General features: G+C 41.1%; 1 protein-coding gene across 6 annotated transcripts in view; it reads left to right on the plus strand.

Annotated features, from left to right (window-relative positions):
• Susd6 (sushi domain containing 6) overlaps positions 1-14,173 on the plus strand; it is a 97,553-nt gene that overhangs the window by 7,847 nt on the left and 75,533 nt on the right. For 3 of the 6 annotated variants that reach the window (XM_031357530.1, XM_031357523.1, XM_031357525.1), the window contains exon 2: positions 1,254-1,312. The exons of the other annotated variants lie outside the window; for them this stretch is intronic. The gene's annotated coding sequence lies outside the window, so the exon portion shown is untranslated. The remainder of the gene's footprint in view (positions 1-1,253; positions 1,313-14,173) is intronic. 6 annotated transcript variants of the gene reach the window in all.

Raw genomic sequence — 14,173 nt, forward strand, 5'->3', positions numbered from 1 at the left:
GACACCAGGAGGAGCAGAGATCAGGCTAGACACCAGGAGGAGCAGATGGTGCTGCTGAGAGTGCCATCTCCTCTGTGGGATTTAATCTGAGCGTTTACATCAAACCAGCCATCTAACTGGGATAATGTGATGGCTTCTCTCTCCTTTCACCCTTGTCCTAATTGGAACTAGCCCTTCATGATCAACAGCAGGTTTTGCTCCTCTTGTTTCTAGATCATTATTAAAAGCTCTTGAAACTGCACACTTACAGGTCACCTTGTTGTTTTATCAGAGTGCCAAGACAGTTTCTTTCTAAAGGAATAGAGGGAAGGACGGACACATGGCCTCCAAGACAGACAAAAGTGGGGTACTTTAGTTAGCCTTCTCTGGGTTCCTGCATCTGGAACCAAGCTAAAGATGAGTCCTTGAAAATTCTTCAGATGTGTGTGTAAATATTTATGGATGCAGCTATAACTTACCTGGTAGAGTTCATTGTCTAAAATGTTGGGATTTGAAGTAGGCCCTGTTGTTAATACAAATTCTATTCCCAAATTCTAGAGGAGTCAAATTATTTTTAATCTTATTTATTATTTTTTCGGACAAAGTATTTATTTCTAGCTTTCTAGAACTCACTATGTAAATTAGGCTGGCTTAGAATTCTCAGAGATTCACTTGTCTTTTTTTTTTCTTAAGATTTATTTATTTTACATATGAGTGCTCTGTTTTCATGCACATCAGCAGTGGGCATCAGATTCTATTATAGATGGTTGTGAGCCACCATGTGGTTGCTGGGAATTGAGGTCAGGACCTCTGCAAGAGCAGCCAAAGCACTTAAACCGCTGAGCCATCTCTCCAGCCCCCACCTATCTTTCTTTTTCTCCCTCCCTTCCTCCCTTCCTTCCTTCCTTCCTTCGTTGTTGTTGTTGTTGTTCCAAACAGGGTTTCTCTATGTAACAGCTCTGGCTGTCCTGGAACTGGCTTCTGTAGACCAGGCTGGGTTTGAACTCACAGAAATGCCCCTGCCTGTGCCTTGCTAGTGCTGGGATTAAAAATGTGCACTACCACACTTGGCCTCCCACCTGACTTTTAAATCTACCTGCACTGTTGGGATTAACGGTGTATGCTACCACACTGGCATACGGTTTTTGTCTGTAGATAGGTTTCTGGATTCCATCTAATTCTTCTGCAACAAACAAGTATATGAAGAGAAACTAGATTCATTAAAGTTGGAAGACTTGGACTTTGAATTCTGAGATCCTCTTTATGTTTTATAGAAAAGAAAAACGAGAACCGGAGGCTTCAGGATCAGTACAGAAGCCAAGTTCCTACCTCAGTAAGATCACCTTGTCTCTTTGTTCTTGCCCTCCTCTGGGCCTATGTTTACAGAGTATATTGAGTCCTCAGCCAGGTTTGTGATTCATATTATTTTGTTTTGCCCTGAATAAACTCATGTTCTTCCATGGTATATTGTTTTTGAGGCAGGATATGCTTATGGTTCTAGGGATAAAACCCAAGGCTTCATGAATGTCGACAAGCATTCTATCACCTGAACTACCCTAGCATCTGCAGTAGTGTTTTTGAGTCTGATAGTGAGCAACAAGGGGGAATGTGTCTTTACAATGTTTGAAGGAAAACTTTAAAAAAGAGACTATTTTTATTTGTGTGTGCGTGTGTACACATGTTCGTACTTACTTGAGTGCAGGCAAGTAAGGCCAGAAAAGGATGTTGGAATCTCTGGCCCTGGAATACAGGTGGTTGTGAGCCATCCAATGTGGTTGCTGGGGAACATTTTCTGGTGCTCTATAAGAACAGTATATACAGTATATACTCTTAACTCCTGAGCCATCTCTCCAGCCCTAGGGAATACTTTTCTTAAAATGGGTACAGTTGCATGACAGCTAGGCTTCTTAACTTTTTATTCGCTCTGTGCTGTGCTGTGCTTTTTTCTTTTCTTTTTTTCTTTTCTTTTTTTTTTTTTTTTTTTTTTTTTTTTTTTTTTGTGTGATTCAAAAATGCCACTTGACTCCAGGCCACTGGATTGTGTTCTTTGTTGTTTTTATTTTTCTTAGGTCATCCTGGTGAGGCAGTGGCAGGTGCTATTAGCGTCCTAGATATATGGTAGGATTACTTGAAGATTGGGAGACAGTAGCCATCTAAATGAATCCTATACCCTCACCTCTTTATTACCTATTTTGCCTCCCCCATCCCTTCTTCCTATTATCTGACAACCCCTTCATAGCTGTGGGTTAACTTCCTTGGGTTTACTATAGATGCAGTCAGTCATCCACTTAAAGGCAATGTGAACACACATCTGAAACTGTATGTCTCTAGTCAGTTAGGAAAGAAACAGCTCATATATTTTCATTTTCCCCTATCCCTGAAAGCTAGTGAACAATGTTTTGTATTTGGTGGGTTCTGTTGTTTTGGTTAGTGTTTTAGACCAGTAGTGAATGGTATGCTGACTGGTTATTTCTTATTCTCCTGCAGGTAGGCCATCTTCTTCCTTGTTTACTCCGATGGGGATTTTGTTTTTTACACAGCAGTATAGGAAGAAAAACTGGCTCTGGGTTTCATAAGAATTCATTGACTCATCCTTTTTCCTGTTTATGTGTACCCTCAAGTTATAATAATTTATGAACTGATAATCAGCTTAGGTTTTGGACTGGTAAGAGGCAGGTAGTTACTGCAGAAACCAAGAACTAAATTTAGGTATTTATTTGGCATGTAGTGAATACATGGGCTGGATGCCTTATTAAAATAATGTATATTTTGTTTGTTTGTTTGTTTGTTTTGAGACAAGGTCTCACTGTGTAGCTACTATGTAGGCCTCGCTATTCTGGAATTCATTATGAAGACCAAACTGGCCTTAAACTCACAGAGACCCTGCCTCTGCCTCCAAAGCGCTGGGGTTAAAGATATGCTCCACTATGCCTGACTTGTTTCTGTTTTCTTTCTCTCTCTCTCTTTCTTTTTTTTTTTTTTAAAAGATGTTATTATTATACATAAGTACACTGTAGCTGACTTCAGATGCACCAGAAGAGGGCATCAGATCTCACTCTGGGTGGTTGTGAGCCACCATGTGGTTGCAGGGATTTGAACTCAGGACCTTCGGAAGAGCAGTCAATGTTCTTACCCACTGAGCCATCTCACCAGCACCCTCCATTCCTTTCTTTTCTTTTCTTCCTTCCTTTCTTTTTTTTTTTTTTTTTTTTTTTTTTTTTTTTTTTTGAGACAAGGTTTCTCTGTGTAACCTTGCTTGCCCTGGAATTCCCTCTGTAGACCAGTGCTGGGGTCAAAGGCAAGTGCCACCACTGCCTGGCTTTGAGTGCTTTTTTTTTCTTTGTTGTTGTTTTGTTTTTTGTTTTTTGGGTTTTTTGGTTTTGTTTTTTTATTTGTTTGTTTGTTGAGACAAGGTTTCTCTATGTAGCCCTGGCTGTCCTAGAACTCACTTTGTAGACCAGGCTGGCCTCGAACTCAGAAATCCACCTGCCTCTGCCTCCCAAGTGCTGGGATTAAGAGAGAAACAGTCAGAATTTGGGAGAAGGGAATAGATAGGATAAGTGGTGTGTATTCCATAGGCACTTACCCCCCCTTAATATTCCCCAAGTCTTCATTTTTTCCTTTATTTATTTTTTCAGAGACAGGGTCTCACTGTATAGCTCATTCAGCAAGGACAGTCATAACAAACTTTAGGGGGCTGTAGAGATGGCTTATCAGTTAAGAGTCAGAGGACCTGAGTTAGATTCACAGCACCTATGTGGTGGCTCATAACCATCTGTAACTCCAGTCCCATGGGTCTAAAACCCTCTTCTAACCTCTTTGGGCACCAGGCACATACACAATGCACAGACAGACATACATGCAAGCAAAACACTATACACATGAAAATAATAAAATATTTTTTAAAAACACTACAGTGTTCTTTAAGTGTTAAGGTTAAAAACAAAATAGGTATGTCTGGTAATTTTCAGGTACAAGTTTTGTTTCTATAGGCTTGTTGGTAGAAGGTAAAAGGTAGGTATCAATCATGTCCTAAAACTAATTTATACATTTGGTTTTGCAGCTTGGAGGAATAAATATATTCAGCATTGAGTGTGAATTCAGTTGTAGATCAGGAAATAGTCAACACCAGATGACTTGTTTCTTTGTTCTTTAGAAATGAATAATTTTCTTGGCGCTTCTCATTGTTCCATGAATGCTTGTCTAAAAGTACATGTTTATTTTTAGGACTATAGGTAGAGAGTGGTAGCATGAGCAGATGTCAGAGCCATTGGTGGTAGCTTTAGGGCAGATATAGAGAGGGTGGTGCTAAGTTGACAAGAAATTTTTTTAAGTAATGTGTTTAAACTCATGTGTTAATTATACAAGAATTTATTGAGTGCCCTCTCCCAGATTCTTTGCAGCACAGTTTAACATTTAATGATGCATTATTTGAGTTGTTCTCTGGTGTTCTAGTTAGTCTTTTCTTACACATTTCAAACCCCTTAAGTGTGTTTTAAATTTCTCCTCTTTACAATATGGGCTATGATGTGTTAGGTTAGACATCTATTTATTTATTTATTTATTTTGAGACAGGGTTTCTCTGTGTAGCCCTGGCTGTCCTGGAACTTACTCTGTAGACCAGGCTGGCCTCGAACTCAGAAATCCACCTGCCTCTGCCTCCCAAGTGCTGGGATTAAAGGTGTGTGCCACCACCCCCCCCCCCTTAGGTTAGACATCTAAATTAACAAATAATAGCAGCGAAACAGGCAAAAATTTCTGCATTTTACAGGTTTTCACATAAGACATTTCATATAAAATATATGTACCTTCCCTAATCTTGTGGGTTCTTCATCGGTGGATTCAGCTAACCTTACACTGGCAGTTTGGAGGGAGAACAATGTATCTGCATTGTCCAACATGGAGACTTTTTTCTTGTTACTCTCTAAACAATATAGTCTGACAGTTATTTGCACAGCATTAGGCCTTATAAGTAATCTAGAGATGATTTAATGTATATAAGGGGGTGTTTGTAAGTAATTACTATGGTATTTTAAATAAGGTACTTGAATATTCTCAGATTTTGGTATCCACAGGTGTCTTGGAACCAGTAATCTTTGAGAGACCACCAAGGAATAGCTGTACTTAAATTTTAGTCCTGGTAATACAAATGGGAGGAGCAAAACCTTTGACAATAGTTGAAATTTATAAAAAATAGTTTATTTTATGTGTATGAGTATTTTGCCTACATGTGTATGTATATGTGTCACCTGTATGTGTTGGGCCCTCAGAGATATGAAGAGGGCCTTGGATTCCCCTGGAACTGAAGGGAAGTTAAAGATGGTTATTGTTGGTATTCTGTCTGGACTCCACCCCCACAGATACCTGGCAAGAGCCAGGTATGCTCCTCCAGACGGTTACCTGGCAACAGCACGGTTGACCTGGCCCTATAAAGGGGGCTGCTTGACCCTCCTCTCTCTCTTATGCTCTTGCCTCTCTCTTGCCTCTTACCCCCTTGCTCCCCCTCTCTCCACGTGGTCATGGCCGGCCTCTACTTCTCTGTTCTCTTCTCTCTGCTTTTCTCTGCCTCTACTATTCTCTTAACTACCCTCCCTATGCCCTGAATAAACTCTATTCTATACTATACCGGTGAGTGGCTGGTCTCTCAGGGGGAAGGGGTACCTTGGCATGGGCCTGCCCAGGCACCCCTTCCCCTCACACCCTGCCAGAACATATTCTTACAGCTCTTTCTCTTTTTATGATTACAACAGTTGTAAGCTGCCATGTGGTTCCTGGGAATTGAACCTAGGTCGTCCTCTGTAAGAGCAGCAAGTGCTCCTAACCTTTGACCATCTATCTACTCCCACCCCTTCCCTGAAGGCAATCGGCCTCCTGTACTTATATAATTGAGATGCTGAGTCAGACTCAACATTGGTAGCTCATGCTGGGAAATGGGAACTTTCAGGGATTTTAGATCCATAACACTTACTTGCTGAGTAACAGCAATGTAATAGCAGGAGCTCCTTTGCTGTTCCCCTGGCTCAGCAAAGAAGTCCCAAACTCAGTATGTTTTTTTAATACTGATGGGACAAAAATTCAAATGTGGGGACTGGGAGGTGACCGAGCATGTTGGGCAGCTCAAAACTGCTTGTAATTCCAGCTCTAGGGTGATCTAGCACTGGTAATCAGGCATGTACATACCTGTGCCCTACTCCCAACACACACACAACACACAGATACTAAGAATGTCGAAAATAAATTTGAAAATTGTGAATGTGTGTATAGTTGGAAAAAGCAGTGGTAATATCCTTAGGAAATGTTTCCATATAATACAAAGGTTTTATTTTTTGGAGGAGGAGGAAAGTCCCCAGAGACTGAAATACTATCTCAAAATCTGTGTGGCTGACAGGTCAGATAGGAGTAAAACAAAGTAGAAATTCCGAGCTCATTAGGTTCCAAACACTGCCCTGAGGATTTTGAGTGGCTCAGCAAGCTCACCCCACATTAGGTCTGTTGATATCTTGGTTCTAATTGTCCCTTTGCAGCCATCTGATTGACTCTTCAGCCTGGTGGTGTTTCCAAGCTTGAGGGCTTTTGAAGACACTTCCTTCCTGTTGATGTTACCAGGAGGAAACCAGCGTGATCTCTGATGTTAAACTATTGTCCTCTATTGTTTTCAGAGTCTGTGAGCTGCAAGGACATTATAGAAGGTCTTGCTTGAGCTGTGGCAGCCTAGAATAGAAAAGAATATGGAGTGGCAGTGTTCTTGGACCAGAGATGTACTTGCCTGCTTTTTCCATTTAGTTGGGAAAGTGGAGGAGTAAAATTGGCCATAGGCCAGGTGCAGTTTCCCTATTGTCTGTCCTTTGAGAATGACAGTTGTTTTTAGAAGAGCGTACTTAGGAGGAGGCAGCAGAGAAGGGAGTGGGCTTAGAGCAACCCTGCTTCAGTCTCAGCTCTTCTGCTTCCCAGCTGTATGACCTGGAACAAATTGAATTTTGATTTTCAGGGTTTTAAACATTCGTTTAGATGAGATCTCACTAGTAGTAGCCCAGGCTAGTTTCAAACTCTTGGCAGTCTTTCCTGCCTTAGCTGTCCTAATGCTGAGATTATAGGCATTCATCCCTATGCTCAGCTGATCCTTCAGTTTTGTAGTTTGTGAAATGGAACCAATGTTAATGAGATCTCTAGAAAGGTACCTTATTAATATATTAATGATTACCTGGGGAGAGAACTCTGGATCATAAAAATAAGAGAAAAAATAATTTCATATTTCTTCCTTTTCTCTTTCTTTTTTCTTTTTCTTTTTCTTTTTTTCTTTTTCTTTTTCTTTTTTTTTTTGAGATAAGTCTCTGTATAATTCTGACACTCCTAGAATTTGCTGTGTAGATGAGGCTGGCCTCTAACTCACAAAGCTTGCCTTTACCCCCAGAGTGATGGGATTAAAAGCAAGTACCACCATTCTTGGCTAAACTATAACTTCTTAAACTACTTTTCTGTGTTACTTGAATTTTACCCTAGTGGTATGTATAACTTGAATAACTTATTAAAACCACATTTAATAAAATTGACATGAGAATCAAATGGACATATTTAAAGCAGAAGGCACAATCCTGATATTCACACAGCAGTTTGGGAAAGATGTGATAAAAGTAGTGGACCCTTGCTGTCTTAGTATTAGAGTTTTCTGAGCACATGGCTGTGAGTAAGTCTCTCCGCTAAACCTCAGCTTCTTCAACTGAAAATGGGAGTTGATAATTGCATGTACCGCTGGGCGGTGGTGGCGCACACTTTTAATCCCAGCACTTGGGATTTCTGAGTTCGAGGCTAGTCTGGTCTACAGAGTGAGTTCCAGGACAGCCAGGGCTACACAGAGAAACCCCGTCTCGAAAAACCAAAAATAAATAAATAAATAAATAAAATAATTGCATGTACCTGCCGGATGTTGGTGGTGCATGCCTTTAATCCAGCACTTGGGAGGCAGAGGCAGGCGGATTTCTGAGTTCGAGGCCAGCCTGGTCTACATAGAGAGTTCCAGGACAGCCAGAGCTACACAGAGAAACCCTGTCTCAAAAAAAGCCAAAAAAAAAAAAAAATTGCATGTACCATAGGCTGTGGGTTTTGAGGATTATGTGAAGTGAGAAATGTAAAGTCCCTAGACTGGTATCTAGCACATGGGAAGTGTTCAACTAATAATGTTGGTGTTGTCAGCTCTTATTCTCATGCCTATGGTTAAATGGAGGTGAGGTGGGAATTCACTTTAAAGTTACTGAAGGTGAGGCATAGAATGAATAAATAAGTGACTTTGCCTGCCTTCTTCACATCTTCCCCCTCTATTTTTTCTTTCTCTTTTCTCCCCCTCCCTTTTCTTTTCTTTTATGCTAGGACCTTGTTATGTAGCCACATAGCATCATGCTAAGGGGCTTGAGTTACAGCAGAAATAGCACTGATACCTATGTGGTGTCTGGAAACATCTGCTCTATCAGTGTAGCCTGTAGCAAACTGGAGGTTTCGGAGGTGTGCACTCAATATTGGCCAGGACTGTGGGCAGTGCCACAGTAGAGCACCATTGGTCTGTCCTGAAGGGTTAACATGACATAAGTTTAGCTAATTTTGGATCCTATCTTTTTTCCCACTTTCTGTGGCAGGTGGGCCACAGAATTAGAGAAGGGTGGGGCTTGTTTTCCTCTCCATTTCCATATCTACTTTATTTGGTACATGGTAAGCTCTCTATCATTGTCCTTGTTTGTAGTTCAAGTTTCTGACTTGTCAAGTTTAGAACATTCCAATCTCTCCTTTGCTGGAGTTGTTCTTGCTCGCTGCAGGCCACACTACTGAACTTGAGTTTACATTCTTTTTTTCCTTTGTTCCAGCAGGCCTGCACAGGACAGGTTGAGCTTCTCTAGTGGAAGGGAAGACCTTTCTTTGAATCCCATGATTATGTGCATCTTGCTGGGGACTGTACAGTTTAAGGGCTACCTTGAGGCACCCACTTTTCATACGTGAGGCTCTCCAGGTTCCTGTACCTCTTTAGACAAGTATCCTTTTGTCTTGGATTGAGGAGGATCTTAAAAACCTCATGAAGGAGAACCTCTTACCTGGTAGCTAATTTCAAAATAAGTATTGTCTGTGGAGTAGCACCCTCTTACCTCTTTGTTGAAAGTCTCTTTAAAGCATACACTGCTTAGGATTTGTATTAATTTTTCTCTAGTATTGATCTGGGTTTTGAAGATTGTTTTTAAGGGTGATGACTAAAAATTTTGGACAAAGTTATTATAAAAGAACTAGGTTGTGGGTTTATTTCAAGGCTAATTATGAGTTTGCAGAAGCAGCATCAGGACACTAGGAAGAGAGACCTGATACACTGTTTTGGAGCTGCCATCAAGGATGCCACCTTTTGGGAATCAAATTATAGGCAGTCCTTGATCTCTGAAAACTCATGCCTGGGTCTTATCAGAAATTAACTAGATGGTTTAGTGAGCAAAGGTGCTTGCCACCTGAGTGTAATCCCTGGAACCCTCTTAAAGGTGCAAGGAGGGAACTGATTCACATTAATTGTCTTCTGACATCTACATTCAGGTCCCCTCTTACAAATAAATAAATAAGCCAGAAGGTTGCTTTAGGACTACAGAGATAACACTACAGAGTGAAGTCACTCTTTTAGTGTGACTTTTGGGTTTTCAAAGGTGTGATACCTTGAGTGATTCTATCTAAGTAGTGGAGTAAAGGAAGAAGGGAAGTCCTCTAGGGAGTAGGACAAGGCAGGGTGTATTGGGTGGCACTGTGCTGCTTGTTTGACTCTATAGATCAGGATCTGCCTTAGCAATACAGAATACTGTAATTTTCTGTGCTGGAGGGAGAACCAGAGTTGCAGTGATTTCAGAGCTGGTGTTTGTTTCCTGGTAGACAGAGTCTGTGGGATAAGAATATTGAAGTGTGGGATGAGCTGGAGAGGGAGACAACACACTTATCTGGGAAAAAAAGAGGGTGGGACCATGTAAGGGTGCTTGGGATTGAATTGTTAGATGGAGTGAATGGGAAGGAAAGACCAACAAAAACAGACTAAAGTAGAAAAAGAGAAGTTGGGGTATAATTCTTGGGCTATTTACTGTTTACTGTGGGAGGACAGTTCTTTTCTGAAGGATGTTCCCTAGGGTTTGCTTGAGGAATAGAGGACCAGATAGGGAAGGTGCAGTTGAGCCCCTACAGAAAGCCTTTTGGTTCCTAGTATTTGTAGACTGGCCTAAGCTCTGTAAAAGGCAATTCCCATTTCAATTAGCAAGTCAGCATTATATACATCTGAAACATGTATGGATCCCCATTTGGCCTGGTGGGAGGGCCTGTACAATGTCCCATTACATTAGCCTGACTCCCTACTGCTTCAGAGGTCATTTGTGCAGAGGGCAATACTGACATTTCCCTCTGAGTGACCTCTGGCTGCTCCCTTCCCTTTCAGGAATGAGTTGGAGTCTGGTCTGGGAATAGTAGCCCTCTTGTCTGTTCTCAAGTTAGGAATGCCCAGGAATGATGATTTCTGTTTGTTTCCCATCCTCTGGCTACAGGGCTGGGGTTGTTCTGTTCATAGCCTGACAGCTGTGTAGTCAGTCTAATTTAACATGGATTTATTGAGTTTCTGCTAGTGGAGGTAGGAGGATATTCAGAGGTGGTGGAGACAGATCCCTGACCTAAGGAGGGAGATTGCCGTGTATTCAGTTCCTACCCTTTGGCTAGTAGTAGTTTTTTCTTATAGCAGGATCTAATTTAGCATGGTTTTGTGAGGTTTGAATTAATAGCTATAGTGAACTAAGAGACATTCAAAAGGTTTAAAGTCCCAAATTTATACAGAACTAATTTTTTTTTTTAGATTTATTTATTTATTAATTATATGTAAGTACACTGTAGCTGTCTTCAGACACACCAGAAGAGGGCATCAGATCCCATTACAGATGATTGTGAGCCACCATGTGGTTGCTAGGAATTGAACTCAGGACCTTTGGAAGAGCAGTCAGTGCTCTTAACCACTGAGCCATTTCTCCAGCCCCCATATACAGAACTAATTAATACTATAAGGTAGGATGATACAAAATGCTTAACATGTATAGAACAATGTTTTTGTTTTGTTTTGAGTCCTCATTTTGAAATGTAGCCCAAAGTAGCTTCAAACTTGCAGTATCATCAAGACTGGTTTTGAGTTCAGTATCCTTTTGTTTTACTCTACTGAATTCTGAGATTTACAGCTATGTACCATCATACTATTGAAAGCTTTCTTTGTGTCAAACATTGTTTTTACTGTTTTGTACATTTTTTAAAAGATTTATTTATTATTGTATATAAGTACATTGTAGCTGACTTCAGACGTACCAGAAGAGGGCATCAGGTGGTTGTGAGCCACCATGTGGTTGCTGGGATTTGAACTCAGGACCTTCAGCAGAGCAGTCGGGTGCTCTTACCCACTGAGCCATCTCTCCAGCCCCTGTTTTGTACATACTAACTTATCTTCCTAGCAACTTTGAAATTGTAACCATTTGGTATCTATTTTACAGTTTAAAGATTTTGTTTTTAAAAATTTTTAATTTTTTATGTTTTTTGTTTTTTCGAGACAGGGTTTCTTTGTATAGCCCTGGCTGTCTTGGAACTCTCTCTGTAGACCAGGCTGGCCTCGAACTCAGCAATCCACCTGCCTCCACCTCCCAAGTGCTGGGATTAAAGGGGTGCACCACTGCTGCCCTGTTTAAGATCTTTTTGTTAGTATTGGTTATTGAGCCCAGAGTCTTCAGTATGCTAGGCAAATGCTCTACCACAGTGTTACATCTCAGCTCCGTTTGTTTGTTTGTTTTGAGACAATCATGCATATAAGGGTGACTGTAAACTTACTATATAATCAAGGATAACTTTAAACTTCTAATCCTCCTGCTTCTTCCCCACCAAATGCTGGGATTACAGGTTTATACCATCATGCCCTGCTTATGTAATGTGGAGTATTAAAATCAGAGCTTTGTGTGTGTGCTGAAGTGCTCTACCAACTGAGCTATGTCCCTAACCATTCAGTACTCTTTTGACTTTTTATCTTGAGACAGAGTCTCACTAAGTAGCCTAGGTTGACCTTGATTCATTCTTACAGCCCAGGCAAGCCTTTGAACTTCCTCAGGCTCCCAAGTAGCTACTATAGTAGGCCTATGTCACAAGCCTGGCTTAAAAGAGGGTTTGAAAATCTTGCCAGTACTGGCATAGCTTGTATCAGAATCAGGCTACATGCTGTAGCCCCTGTAATAATCTAGTGAGCTCACATGTGGTGGAGATTTACTATTTGCTGGCACAGAGAGGCACAACCTTGCAGTGAGTGCATTTTTACTCAGGTTATAGACAAGTGAAGAGACCCCGCAGCATGCTTTATGCTTTTAAAGAAAACACCATTCCAAAACAAAACAACAAAACTCCCCTCAGCCATTTCTATACAAGTTTTTTATTAAGAATGTCTGAATCAGCCTCATTAGAAAAGGCAAATGCTGATAGATGCATATCTGTTAAGAGCTATTAGTTAGAAAAATCTGGGTGGGCCACAACCCTTCCTTGTCCTCTCAACCCAAGGCATTGAGGATTTGAGCTGTTGGGGTTGAGTCTCTTCCAGGAGTGGAGAATTACATGCTAAGACAGGGATGTGGTTAACACTGATGTTTCAGAGGAATGGTAAGTGGGTGGAGGACAAGGTTGAGGCTGCACAGGCCACTAGAAAGGGGGGGACTATTTTGGGTATTTTGGGAGAGGAAATATGCCAAGTCAGAGGAGGAAACGGGGAGAGGGGAGGGTGGTGATGCAAGATAAAATAGTATATGAGAATGTCATAATGAAACCCATTTATTAATGTTAAAACAGAACAGACAGACTGTAGGGAGATATAACCATAGACTGTACCCCTTCCAGTCAGTGCCCTCATGGTGAGTGGGTCCCTGGCATCCATGTACTCGAGACTTCCTTTGCTCATTCTGAAGTGTCTGGCACCTCAGGAGGTTGCACAACTGTACACAGCAGTCTGAACCATTGCTATAAGTTCCTGTTTGTCTTTTTATGAAGGTTTCTCCTAGTCTACAGCCTATCTGTAGTGTTTTTATTTTAGATTTACTCTTTGAATGTGTATCTGTGTGTATATGCACATGTATGTGGGTACCTGAGGATGTTAGAAGAGGGTATTGGGCTCCCCTGGAACTGGAGTTACAGTATCTTGTGGGTTGTTTACATCAGCGCTGTGAACTGAGCTCAGGTCCTCTAGAAGAACAGCAAGTGCTGCTAACCTCTGAGCCATCTATTCAGTCCAGAAATAGTGTTAACATTTAAAATGAATTACATGAAACAAACTTATACCTCTACCAAGATTGCATGCTTTGGGGTCAGACTGCTTAGTTTGAAGTCTCTTTCACCCCCTACTGCTAGGTTTCCCTGTCGGTAACCAGAGATACTAATAGTACCTAGGCCTACTAAGTGTAAAGTGCTTAGATTCATACCCAACAAATAAGCAGTCAGATGCTAGTTAATATAATAATGATGGTGTATTAGCTGGAAGGTTCATAATATTGGGATGGAATTATGACCACCTCAGTTACAGAGAAGGACAAAATGTCCCTTTCCCCCAGAACCATGATTTTATAAAGGACAGTTTGCCATCTCTAGGAGGCCTGATCCTGGAAGTGTCATGTGGTAACAGGTATTCTCAGATCACCTCCTAGATTAAGTTTTCTGAGGCCCCTGTGTGGAAGAATACAGTGTGATTGTTTTGGAGTGCTTGAATCTGTCACTGGTGGGAGGGAAGTTCTTGTTTAGAAAATGTCACTAAGTTATAACCAACACTTTGTTCTTGATTCAATCTGCTCTCTTTCCCCCTTATGTTTATTTAATAGTCAGAAAAGCATGGAAATGTACTTTTCCTGTGTGAATGTGCTTATCTGAAACTTGTTTTTCTCAGATCTTGAAAATCTTTTAGAAATCACAGGTTGAGGACTAGCTTTGTTGCTAAAGTACTTGCTCATCATGCATGAAAACATGGGGTTTGATCCCCAGCACCACATATAGCCTGGCCTGGCATGGTTGCCTTTAATCCTAGAACTTGGGAAGCAGAGGCAGGTGGGTCTCTTTGAATTTGAGGCCAGCCTGGTTTATATAGCTAATTCTAGGACAGCCATTGGTTACATAGAGAGAGACCCTGTCTTCCCTACAAAAAAAA

This window comes from Mastomys coucha, unplaced genomic scaffold (genome assembly GCF_008632895.1).
Source record: "Mastomys coucha isolate ucsf_1 unplaced genomic scaffold, UCSF_Mcou_1 pScaffold6, whole genome shotgun sequence".
In the NCBI taxonomy this organism is placed as follows: domain Eukaryota; kingdom Metazoa; phylum Chordata; class Mammalia; order Rodentia; family Muridae; genus Mastomys; species Mastomys coucha.